We start from the raw sequence: 19,572 nt of genomic DNA, 5'->3' as shown, positions 1-19,572 counted from the left end.
GGGATGCTTAGCTACCATAAAATGTGCAATTAAAAACCCTTCCTATTTCAAACTGTCTCATCACTCAGGCTCCCAAGCTAGGCCAACATTGGCTCTGTGAAGAGACCATCATGCTGCTTTCAGCCTGCAGCTGCAACTCAGCTAACCAACAGAAGTCAGTGTTTACAAGTTAGAGCTCTGCCACTAGTCCCCATCCTTCAACCCTGCTGATGCTGACAATCCATTTAGCCATGGTTTGTGCCCATCAAAAAATGGGGTTCCTACCTTCTCATTGCTGATCTTGCACTGAGCTTCCAGGAAAATTAATTTAGCGCTTCTAGACAGCCTCCTGGTCAAGTTGCTCAAAGCATTCTGTATTGAGCCGCACAGTAAGTGTCATAAATATAAAGGGAAGGGTAAACCCCTTTGAAATCCCTCCTGGCCAGGGGAAAGCTCCTCTCACCTGTAAAGGGTTAAGAAGCTAAAGGTAACCTCGCTGGCACCTGACCAAAATGACCAATGAGGAGACAAGATACTTTCAAAAGCTGGGAGGAGGGAGAGAAACAAAGGGTGTGTCTGTCTGTATGCTGCGCTTGCCAGGGACAGAACAGGAATGGAGTCTTAGAACTTTTAGTAAGTAATCTAGCTAGGTATGTGTTAGATTATGATTTCTTTAAATGGCTGAGAAAAGAATTGTGCTGAATAGAATAACTATTTCTGTCTGTGTATCTTTTTTGTAACTTAAGGTTTTGCCTAGAGGGGTTCTCTATGTTTTTGAATCTAATTACCCTGTAAGATATATACCATCCTGATTTTACAGGGGGAATTTCTTTATTTCTATTTACTTCTATTTTTTATTAAAAGTCTTCTTGTAAAACACTGAATGCTTTTTCATTGTTCTCAGATCCAAGGGTTTGGGTTTGTGGTCACCTATGCAAATTGGTGAGGCTTTTTACCAAACCTTGTCCAGGAAGTGGGGTGCAAGGTTTTGGGAAGTATTTTGGGGGGAAGGACGCGTCCAAACAGCTCTTCCCCAGTAACCAGTATTAGTTTGGTGGTGGTAGCGGCCTGTCCAAGGTGTAATATTTTGTACCTTGGGGAAGTTTTGACCTAAGCTGGTAAAGATAAGCTTAGGAGGTTTTTCATGCAGGTCCCCACATCTGTACCCTAGAGTTCAGAGTGGGGGAGGAACCTTGACAGTAAGGAAGGCTCAAACTGTGAGGCAGCGCAGCAATAACGGTGGCAAGACCATGTCACCCTTACTTCTCTGCTCTGCCTTGCAGCCGGCGAGTGGGGCTGCTGCTGAGGGGGACAGATTTGAAAGTCGGACTTCTTGGATGTGGTGCCTGCCTTCAGAGCTGAGCCGCTGCAGCAGCCTCTGCTCTCCGCCAGAGAGAGAGGGCTGCTGCCCTGGGGGACAGTGCTGAAGACAGGGCTGCCTGCACAAATCTGGGACAAATGCTCAGTGCCAGTGAAAAACAGAACAGAGCTGAAAAAGGGGGACTGTCCTGGCCAAACCGGGACATGTGGTCACACTAGTTTAACACAATACATTTTCTTGTTCATAATATAAAGTATGACATTGATGTACTGCTATTATACTTCATAATACCAAAGCTGAATTCTGTGGTCTAAGTTTTTGTGATTTTTTACACCACAAAGGATTTTAAAGTTAAAAATCCAAGTTTCCATTCAAAATGCTTCTCTGTTTCCCACCGTGATGGAGACAATGCTGTTAGTGTCTGTGTCAATATCCCATTTTCAGAAGGTTATGCTGGGGAAAGAGTTGCAGTCAGTACTTTCATATCACAATCTACAGCCTGATTGCTTGTTTGCTTCTTGATAGAGGTAGAGAGATGATCAGGTGAACTTACTGACAGATGGGTTGGCTGTAGCAGGCTAAGCACAGAAGACTGTTCTGGTCCATTTCTCCCACCCCCGTTTAGCCACCCAAGTTGCTTTCCAGAACCCTCTGGTGGGACTCAGTAAAGGGGGGTATCTTTTCACTGTATTAGAAGAAGCAACATTGTAGTTTTGCTTTTGTAGGACAATTGGTTTCAGGATCAAAGAGATCATTCATGCTGACCCTCATTCACATATGAAGGATGCTCTTCAATGTGTGTAGTATTTCTGCCCATAAGGGTTATGTCAGTTGACTTAATGTCACATCTTGATATGCAGGAGTCTCTTGTGGTAAAAAGAAAAGGAGGAATTGTGGCACCTTATAGACTAACAAATTTATTTGAGCATAAGCTTTCGTGAGCTACAGCTCACTTCATTGGATGCTGTTCCTCAGACGTTCTTGTCAGCTGCTGGAAATGGCCCACCTTGATTATCACTAGAAAAGGTTCCCTTCCCCCCGCCCACTCTCCTGCTGATAATAGCTCACCTTACCTGATCACTATCGTTACAGTGTGTATGGTAACACCCATTGTTTCATATTCTCTGTTTATATAAATCTCCCCACTGTATTTTCCACAGAATGCATCCAATAAAGTGAGCTGTAGCTCACGAAAGCTTATGCTCAGATAAATTTGTTAGTCTCTAAGGTGCCACAAGTACTCCTTTTCTTTTGGCGAATACAGACTAACACGGCTGCTACTCTGAATCTTGTGGTAAAGCTAATGAAGATGGGGAAGGCATACAGAATGTATGGAACCTTTATACTTAGTGTTATGCTGGATGTTCTAAATTGTACCAGGGTTAATGTTCTCAATGGTAGCCAGGGGCTGTTTGGGCACAGCTGACCTATGCCAGCTATACTAGCTGCATTCTACGGAAGGATGCCACACTGGGATGCTGCTGCAGCATCCAGCCGATTTGGCTTCACAGTTGGTGTTGTACCAGAAATGCAGTTTAAAGTTTCCCGAATGTCGGGGAATAATGTGAGCCTTAATATCTTTGGGTCTGGTTCTAAGTTGCCTTGTATCTTGTTTTTATCATTTACACCTGTGCCAAGTGACCGCAACGCCAAACTTCAGAAATCCTGCATCCAGTTCTCAGCTTTCTCACAGACTTCCCATATGAACTTGGTTAAGTCACTTACATCCTGTGCCATGGGTTCCCATTTGTAGAATGGGGATAAAAATACTACTTTTCTCCCACCCTAAATTGGTCTTGTCTATTTAGGCTATAAGCTCTTTGGCGCAAGCACTGTCCCTTAATATGTGTACAGTGCCTAGCCCTGTGTGACCCTGATATTTTTTTAGGCATAAATTAAATATAAATGTATGAGAATTCATGGGTAACTTTACTTAAGATTTTCCAAACTATTACATGCTTATCTTTAACTTTAGTGTTCTTTTGCAGTTGTTGTAAGTAAGAAGCAGCTTATTCATAGTAGTAAAATGTAAATTTCCTTCTAGTAAAACAAATTTAACAATATACATTTATGAATGTAACATTTTCAATGTAAAATACAACTCTTCTATACATAAACAAAGGTGTAACTACATTACATATGAAGCTCCAATGCATTGTAGCTATTGAAAAAATACATTATATTGGCTCAAAAAGCTGCACTTGTTGGCATCCTGAATCTGACAAAGCAGTGGGAAAAATGTGTATTGTGTAGTGTAACTAATGTAGCTACTGTACAGAGGAGCTAATTTTCATGCAGACTGAAACTGTTACAATATCGTAAGTGAATTGGATTGTTGTAAGTGCATCTACCCAACAGTACACGTTCCATGCTATTAAATCACTGTGCTTGCACATTTTTTTGTTCTGATATGTGAAGGACCCCTGGAAATATATTCCTAAATAGTTAATATGGTGTGATCCAGACTCATTCTATTATTTTATTCAATAATAATGACATTCAGACATAGTAAACAGCATGTAGCATTGGGTATGAATGAATAACAAATTAATATATATTCCTATAAGTTCTCTGTTTGCTACATAAATATTAATAGACCTCTGCCAAGCATATCTGTTAGTCTGCTTGATTATAAGCATAAAACCTTTGGTGATACTGTATTTTTACAGAAACCTTACTATACAGCAACATTTTCTATTTGCATTCTATACGTTCTCTATTTTCTGAAAGAATTAGGACATATTTTTCTCAAATAAGGCAGAATTCATTAGCAATCTCAACATATGAAAAGTGAAACTGAATCAGTAAAGATATTTAAGCATTCTAATAGTTCTGTTCCAACATTTCTGTAACCTTTTACACAACTGAAATATATCTAGCTGACATGAGAAGCAGTCATGTATTCAAGTAAAGCAAAAATGTAATTTGTGCTAATGGATTATTACATTCTGTTTAGATATTTTTCCCCAATTATTTTATGCATAAAAAAATCATTGCCCTGTTAAATGATATGAGGCTCTTTTCACTGTGAGGTTCCAGCAATTTGTCTGCCTCATATATGTAATTAGTTTAATTAGCACTACAGTTTTAATGGGAAAACAAACGTCTGCTGTGTGTGCTCTGCTCCTTACTGGACAAAATTGAAAGTTATAATTCTAATTCAACTGAAACTTAAGTAGTATAATTATAGTGCTTTAATTCTATTCAGATACCATACAAAGAATTTTAATACCTTTTTACAAAGCATATTTTTTTTTAATTTCAGCATTAATGCGCATCTCCACTCAGCTTTGATTACAAAATTAGCTGCAGCACTGTATGTGCTCAATAAACTAGTTTTCATAACTTTTAAAATACATGTTATTTGACAAATAGGACACCTAAAGGCTTTATAGTATACAAAACAAATAATACTCCATGAACAGGTATATGCCATACTGGATGTGGAGATACCAATGCAATGTATCTTCTTAATACATAGCAAAACCTAGCAAAAACCTGGTGTGGAAATAGCTCTTGTGGAGCTGTCAGGATAACAAAAGAAAAACCACTAATGATGTATCAGCATGGTGTCAGCTCTGCATTTTGGACCTGATAAAGATCATTTTTCTTTTATTCAATAATAAAATCAAAAGGATTTTGGAAAGATGAAGACCTCTAGGCAATATTCCAATGGAAGAGAAGTCTGAAAAATACCCTTCTTTGTAAAATACAAAACCACATTCCATTATATCTATGTCTGTCAGTCTTAGTATTTCAAGCGAGTTCATCCCAATGTTACCTAACTATCAGGACTTGAACATCTCTGTGCAAGCTTGAAAGTTCTCTTTTACCCACAGAAGTTGGTCCAATAAAAGATAATACCTCCCACATTTGCATCTCCAATATCCTGGGACCGACAAGGCTACAACAACACCGAATATATCAATACAAAAATCATGCAGCTCAAACTCCACAACACAGCTCGTCATTAGGAAATACAATAAATCCCCCAACAATGACAGAACATTATACTCATGATTATGCTAGTTTTCAATGCTGAAGGGTATTTGTTTCATCCTCCAAAACTTATGTTTCTTTATTTCTTTCTTAGCTGACAGTTACTGCTACTTAATAAAGACTGTTTGGTTGTTGTTTTTGTTTTTGAGTTTTTCTTTTTCTTTTTTTAACATCTAAGGGTCCTCTGACAGCTGACCATTGCCACCTTCCCCTAAAATGGGGCAGAATTGGAGGCAAGGGTATACATAAATTGATTTGCGAGGAGTAAGATGCTCTCTATAGCTACTGGAAGGTCCTGGCCTACATGTCATCTAACCCTCTAGATGAGAGAGGTTAACTGACAACCTCCAAATATTCCAGATGGGGGATAGGAGGCTGGGAAGACTTTTCACAAGCTAACAAATTGGGGAAGATGGGAGTTGTTGGCCACAAGAGGTGTAACATAGGTATGTGCTGCTATTTTAGATGATCAAAATGAGAGCAAGGACAGGGGGTTTGAGGTGCTGAAAATTAATATTTGTTTTGAAATAATTCACCAGTATACACACAAAGCCCCCCGGAGGCTGGGATTTACTGGTCTCAGAGCCTGACTAATTTGAAGATTTTTCCATGGAAGACGTATACTTACCTCAGTACTAGTAGTAGTGGTGGGTATGCCAGTCTGTTGCCTTCCTGCAAATACTTTGTTGTGGTAAGCTAGCATGTATAGGAACAGGGCACTCTTGAAATGATCCTTGTCAGAATGTGCTGGCTGTTTAGGCACATCTATGCTCAGCTGCACTCTGAAGACACCATCAGTTGACACAAATCCTCTTTGAGTACAGTCTTCTACATATAGAAATAAAGAGAGAGAGGGATTTTTTAACAGAGTGCTATTTTAAAGTAATTAAGATTAGAATATACTTTTTTAATTTAAAAGAGATATTTTTGAAAACTTAAAATGTTTCTTTAAAATGTTATAACCCTCAAAATGTTTGGGGTTCAAAGTACAAGGTATTTTTTTCCCTAAGCATTCAAATAACATGTATATGCTAATTTGCACACTGAAGCACATAAATGAACCCTTTCAGACCCATTGTAAAATCCAAGATTAGCTATTTTATTTTCAAATAAAAGCTGTCATCATTGAAACACCACTGTGTGTCATCATCTTTTTATAGCTGAAGACCAGATTGGTTTGGAAAATTACATTTGACCTGCAGGTATTTGTAATAAAAGGTGTCAGAGTAGTTGTATTGTTTATATGTTGACTGCAATGAAAGTCATATTGTGCTTAATGTTGTTCTGCTATTCATTGGAGAGAAAATGCTATAAATTCAAGAGACTATTGAAATGAGAGATTTCATTTTTAGAATCACTACTGGCTCCGGTAAAGGTTACCCTGACAATCATAGCTGTTTTATATTGTACAGACACAAATTGAAGTGGACTTCAGTGATGAGATTTAAGTGCTCCCCTGGCCCATACAACTTTCTTCTCAACTTCTGTACTCAGCAGCAATTTCAATTTGTTTTAATTTAATTTCAGATGACTATATTACTCTGTAACATGTTGCTGGTTTTTACATGACTATTTTTGTTGATTTAAGACAGCAAATGTGCCACGATGATGGAGTAACAAAATGATAAAACAATAAAAGATCTGTTTTGTTTGCTGAAAAACAATATTTTCTTGGACCATCCACTAGATCTGAGACAAACATGGTCCACATGGGTGCCTAAAGTTGGGAATCAGAATACATATTTAGTCATCTAAACACATGGCCTGATTATCAAAGGTGCTGAGTACCTGCAACTTTCAATGAAGTGAAAGGTGCTCAATGCTTCTAAAAAATAAGAGGCTTGGATTTAGGTGCCTAATGGAAGGTAAATGGATATAAACTGGCCATCAGGAACTTTAGACTTGAAATTAGACGAAGGTTTCTAACCATCAGAGGAGTGAAGTTTTGGAATAGGCTTCCAAGGGAAGCAGTGGGGACAAAAGACCTATCTGGCTTCAAGATTAAACTCGATAAGTTTATGGAGGAGATGGTATGATGGGATAACATGATTTTGGCAATTAACTGATCTTCAAATATTCATGGTAAATAGGCCCAATGGCCCGTGATGGGATGTTAGATGGGGTGGGATCTGAGTTACTACAGAGAATTCTTTCCTGAGTATCTGACTGGTGAGTCTTGCCCATATGCTCAGTGTTCATCTGATCGCCATATTTGGGGTCAGGAAGGAATTTTCCTCCAGGGCAGATTGGAAGACGCCCTGGGGGTTTTTCGCCTTCCTCTGTAGCATGGGGCGTGGGTCACTTGCTGAAGAATTCTCTGCACCTTGAAGTCTTTAAACCATGATTTGAGGACTTCAATAGCTCAGACATAGGTTAGGGGTTTATCACAGGAGTGGGTGGGTGAGATTTTGTGGCCTGCGTTGTGCAGGAGGTTGGACTAGATGATCATAATGGTCCCTTCTGATCTTAATATCTATGAATCTATAAACAGGTATATCCAAAGAAATAGTACCTGATTCTCTTCTCAGTTAAATGGATGTCAATGGAGTTAAACTGATGTAAAACTATATGAGAGAAGAATCATGCTAAAAGTGAATATTTCTTCTGACCAACGTTACAAGCTTGTATTTATACTTACTTCATTTCCATGCTTGAGGAAGAAATACTTTGCAGATACAAAAGGTATGAAATGAACCAGGACTTCTTCTGTTGTACTTTATGCCGTTCCTCAGTTAAGAACAAAGCTCAGTAGCACTCAAGTTATATTCTGAATTCCTAGGGTATGTCAACACTGCAGCTGGGAGACTGTCTCCCAGTCCAGGTAGATGGACATGTGTTAACTCTGCTCAAGCTAGCATGCTAAAAATAGTGGCGTGGACATTGTGGTACAGGTGGTGGCATGGGCTAGGCACCCGAGTACAGACCTGAGGGTTGGGCAGCCTCGTACTCGGGTTGACTGTGAAAACATTTGATTCTGTTTCTAAGGTAGTCCCATCTGGTTAAAATACATTTTATTTGCCTTTTAGTCCTGAGTGTTTGTAACCATGTTTTCATTTCTTCTATTCAAAGCTCAAAGCAAGGTAATAGGATTATGTATAATGTTGACATAATTGTCTCCACTTATTATTCATAATCAGGAACTGTAACAGGGATTATGGATTTGGAGAGTGTCTTTCTGAAATATTTTAACTGTGAATAAACATAGTTAATATTTTTATTATTACTGGGAATGTTGAAATGTGTTTGAATAAGTAGACTACCCCTAAGTAATATCTGTAACCCACTATATGTCTCCTTACAGGGTCATAAGGGGAAGTATGCTCCTGCCTGTACTACAGGACCTATCGGTAATAGAAAATTACAGATAGGCAAAGTAAGAAAAATGCTGCTTGAGAACTTATTAAAGTCAAAATCCAGTTAGATTTTTGAATTAAGCTTGTTACAAATGTACTAGTGCAGGGGTTCTCAAACTGGAGGTCAAAGCACCTCTGCAGCTGTGAGACATATTGTGCAATGTCTCAATCTGTAAAACAGTATCTGCTTCCCATGCAACAGATACTGCAATATGCAGAGCACCTGGTCTGATGGTGCCAGACTGACATTGCCCAAATGGACTGTGACAGCTGGCAGAGGGGCAGTTTCTATTATAATTATTTTTTAAAATGGGTCCACCTACAGCTTATGATGGGATGATTACCCCACACTCACCCTGCAGGGTTTAATGCAGGCCAGATGGGCCAATTAGCCCATTAGGCAGCTGATCAAGGAGGCTCAGCTTGGCAGGAATAGGTGGAGAGCCCAGGAGCTGAAAGGAGAAGGGGCAGCTGGGAAAAAGCAGACAATCCCAGAGAAAAGGAGGAGTGAGTGGAGATTGCAGACTGTAGTTACTCCCTGGGAAGAGACTTTGGAGAACTGGTCAAAGTAGTTGGAAGAAAGGTAGAGCCAGTAATAGGAAGCAGCCCAGGGATAGAGCAGTGAGGCCAGAGAGAGAGAGAGAGAGAGAGGGCCCAGACTCCTGAGCTGAGGGTTCCTGGATTGGAACACAGAGAAGAGGGTAGGTCCAGGTTCCCCTACCAGCCACTGGACAAGTGGCACTCACACAGTGAGTGGGAAGACTGCCTAGGACTATTGACAGGATTCCGAGTAGCAGCCGTGTTAGTCTGTATCCGCAAAAAGAAAAGGAGGACTTGGGACTATTGAGGAGCTAAACTTCCCCCTGATGGGGGGGGAGGGGGAGACATGGACAGGGACATGGCCAGAGGGCTCAGCCACTAAGAGGAAGCTGTGGTTCCTGAGCCAGTGAATGAGGCCCCAGGTGGACAGCAGAGACCAAGGTGACAGTGTGCAAACTGTGGACAGATAGGGCATTGGCCTCGAGCTAATCCCCCGAGTACCAGGAGGAGGTGCCAGGCCGGCAGTAAAGGGTGCACCCCATGAGAAGTTGTAGTACAGCTCTATCATTGCCCAGGCTACGTTTCCTTGTGCTTTCATGCGGATAACATATTAACAAAAGTGCATGGTGATGAAGCGTGGTGAAAGGAAGAACTGCTCCACAAAGTCTACACACAAATGCACCCAGTCCATGTAGTCACACCTGAATAGAAGGAGGAGGCATTCTTTCCTTAAGATAAAGAGTTTGAACTTTTTCTTTGTGGTCTTGTGATCTTTGACTCATACTGCTACAGCTCTACTCTGTTTTTAGTGTGTTAGCTCAATCAGAGTTAGCCTGAGTATGTCTCCTCAAGATGGGAATCACACCTCCCAGCCTGAAGTGTAGATAGAACCCGAGGGGACCCTAATTAAATCCTGTTTTTGTGTTTTGAGAGAACAGACACTTTGTGATTGCAGCAGTGCATCTTTCCAGCCATCCTGAGCAAGACTTTCCCTAGTGACTTCAAGCTTGAAGCCTGCCACTGTGACAGGATTGGACTACTTTGACTGTATTCAGAGCATATGGACCACCTAATAGGCTCCAAAGCTATGAAGATGGTGTTAAGGTGGAGTAAGTGGGAGTCATTTCTTATAATGGTAAAGATCATGTGGAAGAGCGGTTTGCTCTCTTGGTCCACAAACATCTCAGAAATGTAATTCTCTTAGTTCCCTAGGAAAGGCCACCCAGAGGAATAAGAAGAGATGACTGATTTTTGTCTATACTAGCCTGACTGATCTGTTATCGTCTGAGAGACTGTCACTGGCATCAAATGCTCTGACCAAGTTACTCCTTAGCCTGATTCCAATAACTGCAGCCATGTGAGTCAAAGATCACAAGACCACAAATAAAAAGTTCAATCTCTTTATCTTAAGGAAAGAATGCCTCCTCCTTCTATTAAGGTGTGACTATGTGGACTGGGTGCATGTGTGTGTCTTTCTGGGAAATGGCACCAGTAGTGATTCCCTAAACCCCAAATCCTAAATCTGACACCTAGTCAGTAAAGTGTTTTCTTGACTAAAGAAATGTTATTCTGAGTTGCTATTGTGAAGCTATAAGCACTGCGTCTATTCTGAAATCACTTGTTACTTGCATGGCCTGCAGGGGCAGGAGGATAAGAGGAGTAGAAGAGAAGCTACCCTAACCATGAGATTTAAAAGAGGAAGCATGTAGCAACACTGAGGTTTTGCTTAAGGAAAAAAATAGTCTCTATATTTCCCTAAGACTGGTCAAGCTGAGGTTTACTACTGGTGTAATCTTTCTTGGTCAAGGCCTAAAACCAAAATAGACAGGGTATGTTCTACACCAGCTATATTTATTTCACTGTTGAGAGAGGATCTTTTAACTGGGAAGTTTCAGATTAAAGCAAAACAGCTGGATTCTTCAGTCTCTTGATACAGAACTAATGAAAGGCAATTCTTTCTTGGGTCAACCTTGTAATTTAATTCCCTGCTATATTAATTTGATGTTTTGATAAATTGATGATCCAAGACAACATCATTGTTAACCCCTTGATCTATTTATTTAAATTTCACTTCTGACCTTAATTTGTTTTCATCTTAATTAGGTTAGTGAATTTATAGTAGATTTAGTGTTATTTTAATTTAACCTTAATATTTGCTTGCTTATTCTTTTAAATAAAACACTTCAACACAGAATGGGTTTATTCTTTCAAACAGAAATATGGGTGCAGAATGACATGGAATAAATTAGCCAAGATATCTCAGAGCCGTTTGCCCCCTCTCCTTTAATTAAAACTTTTATCCCTTAAAACAAAATGCAAGTTCAGAATTAGCCATATCTACTGGCTCCCCTAACCTCTCAATCTGAACCTATGTTAATCTCCAAGAGGTTGGGAACAGAATTTCACACAAACTCTAAAGTATCTCTGAGTGGGGTAGAATAATAGAATCATAGACTTTAAGGTCAGATGGGACTATTATGATCATCTAGTCTGACCTCCTGCACGACACAGGCCACAGAATCTCACTCACCCACCCACTCCTGTAACAAACCTATGTCTGAGCTATTGAAGTTCTCAAATCATGGTTTAAAGACTTTGAGGTGCAGAGAATCCTCCAGCAAGTGACCCATGCCCCACGCTGCAGAGGAAGGCAAAAAACCCACAGGGCCTCTGTCAGTCTGCCCTGGAGGAAAATTCCTTCCTGACCCCAAATATGGCGATCACCTAAACCCTGAGCATGTGGGCAAGATTCACCAGCTAGACACCCAGGAAAGAATTCTCTGTAGTAACTCAGATACCCCCCCCCCCCACATCTAACATCCCATCACAGGCCATTGGGCATATCTACCGCTAATAGTTGAAGATCAATTAATTGCTAAAATTAGGCTATCCCATGATATCAAATTCCAGTGCTTGCTTCAAATCATTTAGGCACTACCCAGTCTCAACAAAATTGTCAGAAAAATATTTTTTAATATGGGCATAGCATATCCTTGTTCTCTGAAAGAGTTGAACTATGGGGGGAGTGATAGCTCAGTGGTTTGAGCATTGGCCTGCTAAACCCAAAGTTGTGAGTTCAATCCTTGAAGGGGGGTCATTTAGGGGCCTGGGGCAAAAATTGGGGATTGGTCCTGCTTTGAGCAGGGGTTGGATTAGATGACCTCCTGAGATTCCTTCCAACCCTGATATTCTATATCATCTCTTCCATAAATTTATCAAGCTTAGTCTGCATTATCCCAGGCTCTGTCTTTATTTTATACTTACAGCTTTATCACATGTAATTATGCACCCAACCTTGCATTCAAGGGACTCTGCTCCTTCAGAAGCTTCATGCCTCCCAAGCAGCTCCACAAATAACTAGTATCTGTCTCACTTGTGGTACTTCTCTTATTCTTTAAATTGATCCAAGATTATCAAAAGTTTTTGGCTTTTCCTAGTATAATATGTGAAATTATAAATAATCAAATAAATGAAATTAAAAACAATTTTATGCACCATTTGGTTCTTGAGGATCTATAGATTTTTATACACAGGTAAGATTGTACAATCTATCTGTGTTTCTGAAAGCACAGAACTCAGGAGATCTGGTTAAATTCCTGTGCCTACAAGTGACTTCCAAAGTGACCTTAATCTCCCACTGCATCAGTTTTCTCATCTGTAAAACAGATGATAATATTTCCCCACAATGGAGGTGTGAAAATAAATTCAATAATATCTGTCAGATGACAGGTTTCAGAGTAGCAGCCGTGCTAGTCTGTATCCACAAAAAGAAAAGGAATACTCGTGGCACCTTAGAGACTAACAAATTTATTTAAGCGTAAGCTTTCGTAAGCTACAGGTCTGATGAAGTGAGCTGTAGCTCACGAAAGCTTATGCGCAAATAAATTTGTTAGTCTCTAAGGTGCCACAAGTCCTCCATTTCTTTTTGAGGTGGCAATGGAAGCTATGTAAGTACCAAGAGAGACAGAGTAGGTAGATATAGAAAGATATCCCAGGCACATGGAAGTACATTATGATATTAGTGGTCAATTCATGGCTTTGGCATGAAAAGACCCAATACAGCAGTTAGGTCTGCATACAACTCTAATGTTTGGGTCTCCAACAGAGCACTTTTTTCCATAATGGTGACTAACAGTAGCAATGCAAATAGGAGTAACTGTAGAAATCTCTTCTTGTATTTAGAAAGGTTCTGAAGCCTAGTATATATCACACATATTTGGTCTATGCCAGTCATTATAATACAGAATACATTTGACTGATATATAAAGAGATATTTTCTAAAGTTAATCCTTTATAGTAAATTAGTACAGTATGTACATTCTACAGTATGAAGAAATATAATAAATCCATTGCCCAGGACTTTAAGATACCTGGACACAATCCGCACATTAAACTTCACCATCCATTTCTTGAGAAAGAGATCCAGTGGTAGTTCAGTGTGACATGATGCATCTAGATCAATGTCTCCTTGACATATTTTGGACAATACACTAATAACAACAAACTCTGTGTGTGCATGAAACCTAATCAAACAATTCAGCAAAATTCTAGTAACCCTGAGATGTAACTATACCAAAGCTATTAAATAAAGCTAAAACAGCACATACACAACTACACAATGCACTCACGTTCTCTTCTTAGCTACATTGTGAAAAAGAGCATCAGACTGGGCTTAGCTATAGTCTTCAGAATGTTATATGCCCTAATCAGTTTCAGTCACCACTTGTGTGTTCCACTACACAAAATATCACTTTGCACGCTATCATAATTTGTAAACTGCTCCCTACAGCTCAAAAGAAAGAAAACAAAGAAGACACTCAAAGGAACAGAATTCACTTCTGACCAAATAACCACTAGGATCTGACATATCTGACCTGTGGTGGTCCCTGTCTCCTCTCAGCAAGAGCACTTTGAAATACCCATTTATTTTCTCTACTCTCCCAACTTTGCCCACTTGCTTCTCCAACTTTAATTGCACTCTCCTCTTCCTTGTGAGTTTGGGGATTGACATTTCAAAACAAAACAAAATTAGCATAGTGGAGGTTTTATTCCTAGTCATTAATATAAGAATATTTCAGAAATACTGTGCAAATGGAATGCGCAAACAAGTATCACCGCAGGAAAAGGAATATTGTTTTAGAGAAGTCACTCATTTGTGAGGACTTCACAGATACTTCAGCACACAACCAGATGGCATTTTCTTCTTTTTTCCTTCAGAGATACTTTTTAGCAGGCCAGTACAAACAGGAATACTAGACACTTTATGCACATGACAATAGTACAAACAATTTTAATACAGTAGAATATTTTGAAATTCCTAGAGGATCTTTATGTTAGGCGCCTAACAGGCTGTAAATAATTGAAGCATTAACAATTATTTTACACCCAGAGGACAAGCCTTTGAGGATTACAATCCCATGGAATCATTTATCTTGAGCAAAATGACAGAATTTCCGAAGACTGATGGTTTCTTAAGAAAGGATTTGAAGCACAAGCCTCATTTGGTTTTGAGCATACCTGTTATTGAGCATACCTGCTATCAAGTCAAGTTCATACAGAGACATTAGCTCTGATTATTATGTCCATGCCTTTTGTTGCCCTTGAAGTATTACAATTGTGGCTTTGAAGACAGATTCAATTAACAAAAGTGATAGATTCTGACCTTTTTCAGATTGTTATTCTGTCTTTGATTTGCTCGGGGGAAAGAAATATTTCTTTTTTGTATAAATATGAAATAGCAAATAAATAACAAACAATTCACGTGTTGTGTCAAGAACACAAGAGAGAAAAGCATGAAACAAAATATTCTAACATGGGCTTTGTACTTTCTTCGCAGTGCCTAAAGGCATGCTCTGCAACCCTTCAATGGGATTACTCACTGAGTATGCTACCTCTCATCATGAGTAAATGTTCTATAATACAGCCCTCAGCTGTCAACAGAGTATTTATAGAATAGTATTTACCAGGGAGTCAGTTTACTTAGAGGAAATAATGTACTTTTCACTTTTTTTGTTATGAAAGACACATTTTCTCAGAAACATGAAATGATTTTTCTTTTTGTTGTTCATAAATGATATTCTCAATGTCATATAAGCGTCTTCATATTGGTATGAAAAAGAGAAAATATTATAAATGTGGGCAACTCTTCACAAGGGGAAAAGATTGGTATTCTAGAGCTCAACTGAACCATTAAGTCACAGTCCTGCCAAAGCACCAACCAGCGTATGAGTTCTTGTCTTCTGGGAGATGTATGTTGCCCCAGGTAGAGATCTGATACAGTGTATCTCCTTCCTACTCTGAAGAAAGCCAGGAGACAGATTTCCAGCTCTGTTCCTGTGTCAGTGCAACAATGCTCCTTGCAGAGCTTTGATTTAGCCCAGAATGAGGTACTGCTAAACACAAGACAGCGTGGGCAGAATCAGACCCACTATAGGGAAAGCTTTGGCTAGGTCTTCAGTGAGAGAGGTCTTGAAAAATGCAGCTAGCAATTTTGGCAAAGGAGGTGATGCTCTTCCCTCTGTACTGAATCAGCAGCTGTTAGGTAAGGAACACACAGCTGGTAGAAAGAAAAGGAGTACTTGTGGCACCTTAGAGACCAACCAATCCATCAGAGCATAAGCTTTCGTGAGCTACAGCTCACGAAAGCTTATGCTCTGATGGATTGGTTGGTCTCTAAGGTGCCACAAGTACTCCTTTTCTTTTTGCGAATACAGACTAACACGGCTGTTACTCTGACAGCTGGTAGAGGTGTTGTCTTCAAGCTGACATAAAACCAAAGTAATTAAAATTACCATAACACAATGAATGAAAACTGCTTTCTGCTCAGTGAATGCTGCAAGGCAAAAACTACCAGTATTTGCTAAATTTATATTCACATTCAAAAACTGATTGTTTTACACCTCTAAAATTCCTTTTTCTCCCACAAATTTGACAAGACCAAGACCAAAAGTATTTCACTTTTTTAATGAACTAAGATGTCGTTTTTTGCCAGTTTTACTGGTATAGCTATATATTTTGATATAACTCTTGGTGTGACTATAAAGCTCTGTGTCAGACAGAATATGGATGAATAAATGTCTTGGTCTATTCTTTATTAATCACCATTACTATTTTATATGGTGCTGTAGGTGTGAAGTTTAAATCCAGATAAGCACTCATCACTTTGGACCCAAACCTATCAACTTTAATCATACCAAGTAGTACCTTATTCCGAGTGTAGTCTCATTTCTATCAATGGGACTACTAAAGTGGGACTACTTATTATGTATTATTACTCATGGAATATGATACTATTCCATATGAAGAAGGGTGGCATAATTTGTCTTTGAAATAGGATCTATACATTTTCTCATTTCCATTGATTTAGCCATTTTGGTTTATGTTATTCAGGTAGACGTTGTCAAACCCATCTGCCACTCCACTATTGAAGGAAAGCTTTCACAAAAAAAGATGGAACTTGCAGAAAGTATGGCATGACTTGGACTCTTCTGGATATCTCATAGTAGAGAGTTCCAGTAGAGAGCTGAATGTCTAGGCTGAACAATGACCAGGAACATATGTTTGTACCCTGGAACAACTGTTTGTGGAGCATCTAGACTTACATTCAATCATGCTTGTTAATGCAAGATAATTACACAAGAGTCAGAAAGTCTAGCCTAAGCAGACTGTGAGTTTTCTCCAGCAACCTAGTCAATCCTGGAATTATTTTCAAGTGCTGATTCTTGATGGAGTTGGCTTGAGCCAAGTGACAACATGTGATATGTATTCTCTTTGGCTTGTCCCACTTAGGAAGTGGTCTACTGCACGAAGGGCTATTTTCAGTTCTTGTGTGGCCTTGGCCTTCAGTCCCAGCATGTTGTAGTGGTCAGGTGTGGCTCAGGTAACAGCAAGGCCCAGGACAAAATGTAGTAGCAGTCTGTTCCCTGCCATATCCATTGGCATTTTACAGCTTCACTCTCCTCGCCTTTTTTTCCTTCTTGTCCCTCTAACTTTTACTGATTGACTCCTTCCCCAATCTCCTTATTTTCCCTTTCTGTAATGCCACCGTTCTCCATTTACCCTCTCCCTCACCCCCTGCTTTACAAAGGGATCCAACGACAGCTAGCACAAGGCTGGCATTTCTGGACCTCATATCTGGCCATTGGGTGGCTCAGTCTCAAGGCTTCTGTGTTTCACTCACCTCTCTTCTTTTGTCCAGTGAGTGTTCATGCAGCACCATATGTACTGACTGTATATACTGCAGAATCTCTCACAGATGCACCAGTGGACCTGGTAACACCTGCCTCAATCTAGTCCAGCCCAGGTCTACATGTAAGAATGATCAATATATAATAATGGATTAGGTTTACGCTATCTGTATCAATTGATGATTTTCAGATTCATCTGTTCTGTATCCAGTTACGCAATTTCCCTGTCACTCTCTACTGGCCAAACTGGCTAAGGCTTGTCTAATCTTGAGTACATCCCTTTTCAAAGGGTGTTCTAAAATGCATTATGTAGCTTGAGTCTTATTAACTATCATTTCCTTTTTAAAGTGAACAGTCCCTATGTCAATGAAATGTTCATTCTCAAAATAACTAGGCTACCTGGGAACCAGTCTCAACAGTGAGCTCAAGGAATGTATCGGCATGGAGTCTGACCAATCAGCTCACACTGAAGTATGTTACCTCCAGCTCAGTAATGAAGCAGACTGATGGAATGAAGTGGGCAAACCAGAACTCCTGCTGCCATCCTGTACCTGTTTTGTAGATCAAGGATGTCATCTTACAGCTGTTTTGTGTTTTCACAAACACATCCCTGGAATTCACAAAAGGAAAAAAGTGGTTGCAAATATCTTAAAGGTCTATTTTCATTGTCACCACTGCTGTCCCACAGCCCATTCTGTGCTCATTTCCGGTAGCACTAACAACCCGTCTGGGGAATCACAAGTTAACATGTCAGTTCATCATATGCTTAGGATACCTACCATTATTAAAATAGCAAAGTGATGGATGTACAGGTAGGCCAGCATAATTGTAATATATATGACAATGCACCCTGCTCTTTACTTTCAGTTCTGTTCCAACCACCCTCCCCTATTGATCACCCAAGTAGCATTTTTTTTAACTTGACAATAACAGCCTTGGTGATTTGATTTATAACAGAGATTTATTTTCTGTTTTGACAAAAACTGCAGACTTTTCTGCATAACTTATTAAAGCATAGATTAAAAGTGACATGTTGATTTGCTACTGACTTTGAGAGTTTCTTTTTATACTGTTTGCCTCCAGCATTAAGCAGTCCACTGAACAAATAGCTTGTATATGAACCCACTTTTCTTTTTTTTAATTTTGGGACTTTTGTGTTTCTCCTAATATTAGGCATGCTGCATTCATCTGAACAAAGGAAAACAGGAAGACTGAACTAATGCTGGCAAATCTCAGTACACTCTGCATTGTCTAAGTACTTAATCACTCTAAAATTGGACACTGGGCCCTCCCACGTTTTGTAAAGGTCAGAGTTTCCAATTTCCATATTCTTGTGCTGTTTTTTCTGATAAGTTGTTTCCTTTTAATATGCCTCCTTCTTCTGTTTCACACCAAGTAGTTCTGACCTCCTACTACAATGTTATGGTTACTTTTTTGTAAGAAATTTCATTACTGTTTAGTGTACACACACACACCCTTTGCATTATGTTATGTTATGTTAATTCATATAGCAATAAGAGCCAGATTCTGATCTTTGGTGTAATTCTGGAGTACCTGCAATGAGCTCTATTGCATTTTCCAAATTTAGAACAGTATATAATTGAGATCAGAATTTTCCCCTATTGGCTAACTTTTGCTTTTAAATAGTTTGGCTTCTTTAATTTATGAACGAGCCAGTATCCATCATCTTAGCCTTGTTTTTTCTCTGTGCTTTGCCAAACGCAGCAGTTTACTTGCCAATTACATAACAGTGAGTGGAAATCCACCTCAGTTTCTGACTTGAATGTTTTTCACAGTAACTTAACTAAATCCTCAAGCCTTGTTTAAATAGCACATAGATCTTGTCTAAATTGTAATATTAGAGTTCTGTAATTCAATCAAAGAGCCACAGCTCTCTGTGGCTCTTTCATACATTTTTATCATTAAAAGCACCTTTAATCATTATTATCTGTAATAGGCGCTTTAGGAATGCAGACAGATAAATAAATTATCTAATTTAGAATCACTGCACACCCCAGAGAGTTTCATGAGTTTTCTCTTTAGTAAGGTAAGGGGTATAATTATTTTAGATTATTTATTTATTATATGTTAGCCCCTACCCCTTGTTCAGCACAGTAAAAGGCAAAGCATTTGGTAATGGTTTGCTTGTTGGTTGAAATGCCTCTTATTACCCTGTTCCCTTTTGTCCCTTTCT

This window comes from Lepidochelys olivacea (assembly GCF_965140295.1).
Source record: "Lepidochelys olivacea isolate rLepOli2 genome assembly, chromosome: 7".
NCBI lineage: Eukaryota > Metazoa > Chordata > Testudines > Cheloniidae > Lepidochelys > Lepidochelys olivacea.
This window is presented reverse-complemented; position numbering follows the sequence as displayed.